This window comes from Triticum dicoccoides, chromosome 7B (genome assembly GCF_002162155.2).
Source record: "Triticum dicoccoides isolate Atlit2015 ecotype Zavitan chromosome 7B, WEW_v2.0, whole genome shotgun sequence".
Taxonomy (NCBI): domain Eukaryota; kingdom Viridiplantae; phylum Streptophyta; class Magnoliopsida; order Poales; family Poaceae; genus Triticum; species Triticum dicoccoides.
In genome coordinates this window covers 16575302-16578535 of record NC_041393.1, presented here as the reverse complement: position 1 = coordinate 16578535, position 3234 = coordinate 16575302, and positions in this window count along the sequence as shown.

The following is a 3234-nucleotide window of genomic DNA, read 5'->3' as shown; positions in this document are numbered from 1 at the left end:
ACTCCTACTGCTGCATGTCTGAGTGTATTGAGTTCTTGCTCGGGAGCGCTGAGTGCTACAGTACACACTAGCTGCTAACGAGACCGAGCGTGAGTGTTTTTCTGCCTTCGAACCCCCCTCTACGTTGCGCATGGGCCTCCTTTTATATGCTAAAGGGGTCTCCGACAGGTGGCAACGTAGACAAGGGTAAAAATGGAAAAGGAATTGCAGTTGGTACAACTACCTGTACAGTGTATCATACCTAACCCTGACGGCAGGGGACAAAGGCATTAAATGCCCGTCTACGTCCCTCAAATAGTGCAAAAAGGGACCGTCAGGGACGCCACCGCTTGCCACGATGGCAATCTTGTCAGCGTCGCTTGCCACCGCGCACCGCTGGCCGCACAGCCTCTTGCCACGCGCGCCTGGAAAGGCCCCAGGGCGACACGTTGGTGGATGTGCTGGAGCGCGGGTACAGAGTGGTAGTTTGCCGCGGCAAGCGCCTTGCTGCGGTCGTTGTCTTGTCGCGTCCAGAAGCTTGTCGCTCACCGGGCCTCGCCGGGATGCGTGGCGCGTCGCGGCAAGTTCCTTGAGATGCCTTGGTTGGCCTTCCCGGCAAGCTCCTCTTGCCGGGGCCTTGTCTCCTTGGCTTGAATACTTTGTTCTTGAATGGCTCCAAAGGAACCACGGAGGACCTTGGCGGTCACCCGGCAAGCCTTGCCGCGGGGTGCTGCAACTGCCCGTGCACAAGTTCGGGATACTAGGGTACCCCTACTCTAGTACACCGACAGGAGCGACACCGGGCCTCGCCGGGACGCGTGGCGCGTCGCGTTAAGTTCCTTGAGATGCCTTGGTTGGCCTTCCCGGCAAGCTCCTCTTGCCGGGGCCTTGTCTCCTTGGCTTGAATACTTTGTTCTTGAATGGCTCCAAAGGAACCACGGAGGACCTTGGCGGTCACCCGGCAAGCCTTGCCGCCGGGTGCTGCAACTGCCCATGCACAAGTTCGGGATACTAGGGTACCCCTACTCTAGTACACCGACAGGCCTTAATATCCCTTAGTTTCCATTAGGACCCCGCTGCCATGGGAGGGTAGGACAAAGGATGCCATGCAAGTTCTTTTCCATAAGCACGTATGACTATATTCAGAATACATGCCTACATTATATTGATGAACTGGAGCTAGTTCTGTGTCACCCTATGTTATAACTGTTGCATGATGAATGCCATCCGACATAATTATCCATCATTGATCCATTGCCTATGAGCTTTTCACATATTGATCTTTGCTAAGTTACTTCTCTGTTGCCACTGTTATGATTGCTACAAAACTGCTACTGTTACCTTTGCCACCGTTACCGTTATTTCCATACTACTTTGCTACTAAATACTTTGTTGCGGATATTATGTCTTTCAGGTGTGGTTGAATTGACAACTCAGCTTCTAATACTTGAGAATATTCTTTGGCCCCCCTTGTGTCTAATCAATAAATTTGGTTGAATACTCTACCCTCGAAAACTGTTGCGATCCCCTATACTTGTGGGTTATCACTATGTCAATAGATTAGTACCAAAAAATGATATAAAATGATTATAAAACATCCAAGAATGATAATATAACAACATGGAACAATAAGAAATTATAGATACATTGGAGACATATCAGGAGGTCGTGTGATTTGGGCCTGGGGGCTGCCGCTGGGCCAGTCGTGTAGTCGAGGCTAGATCAGTAGATGGGTAGAAATTGGTGGATTAGTGTATATGCTACGTATTTTGACGGGTATGGCGGGTTTTAGGTTCGGGTATTACTGAAACGGGTTTGAACCCACGAAACATGTAGGATTTTGTAATATACCCACCAGCAGCCTTGTGGGGTTAAAAATACACCCATGCCCGTCCCCTAATAGGGTAAAAACCCGCGGGGATGTTGTTGGGGAACGTAGTAATTTCAAAAAAAATCCTACGCACACGCAAGATCATGGTGATGCATAGCAACGAGAGGGAAGAGTGTGTCCACATACCCTCGTAGACCGAAAGCGGAAGCGTTAGCATAACGCGGTTGATGTAGTCGTACGTCTTCATGATCCGACCGATCAAGTACCGAACGCACGACACATCCGAGTTCAGCACATGTTCAGCTCGATGACGTCCCTCGAACTCTGATCCAGCCGAGCTTTGAGGGAGAGTTCCGTCAGCACGACGGCGTGGTGACAATGATGATGTTCTACCGGCGCAGGGCTTCGCCTAAGCACCGCTACGATATTATTGAGGTGGATTATGGTGGAGGGGGGCACCGCACACGGCTAAGAGATCCAAGAGATCAATTGTTGTGTCTATGGGGTGCCCCTTCCCCCGTATATAAAGGAGTGGAGGAGGGGGCCGTCCAGGAGGAGGAGGCGCACCCAAGGGAGGGTGTCCTACTCCCACCGGGAGTAGGACTCCTCCTTTTCCTATTTGGAGAGGGAGAGGGAAGGAAGAGGAAGGAGGGAGGAAGGAAAGGGGGGCCCGGCCCCCTTCCCAATTCGGATTGGGCTTGGGGGGAGCCCCCTCCCTTGCTCCTTTCCCCTCCTTTCCACTAAAGCCCATTAAGGCCCATATACCTCCCGGGGGGTTCCGATAACCTCCCGGTGCTTCGGTATTGTCCTAATCTCACCCGGAACAATTCCGGTGTCCAAATATAGTCGTCCAATATGTCAATCTTTATGTCTCGACCATTTCAAGACTCCTCGTCATGTCCGTGATCACATCCGGGACTCCTAACTACCTTCGGTACATCAAAACACATAAACTCATAATATAACCGTCATGGAACTTTAAGTGTGCGGACCCTACGGGTTCGAAAACTATGTAGACATGACCGAGACTCGTCTCCGGTCAATGACCAATAGCGGAACCTGGATGCTCATATTGGCTCCCACATATTCTACGAAGATCTTTATCGGTCAAACCGCATAACAATATACATTGTTCCCTTTGTCATCGGTATGTTACTTGCCCGAGATTCGATCGTCGGTATCTCAATACCTAGTTCAATCTCGTTACCGGCAAGTCTCTTTACTCATTACGTAATGCATCATCCCGTAACTAACACATTAGCTACATTGCTTGCAAGGCTTATAGTGATGTGCATTACTGAGAGGGCCCGGATATACCTCTCCGACAATCGGAGTGACAAATCCTAATCTCGAAATACGTCAACTCAACAAGTACCTTCAGAGACACCTGTAGAGCACCTTTATAATCACTCAGTTACGTTGTG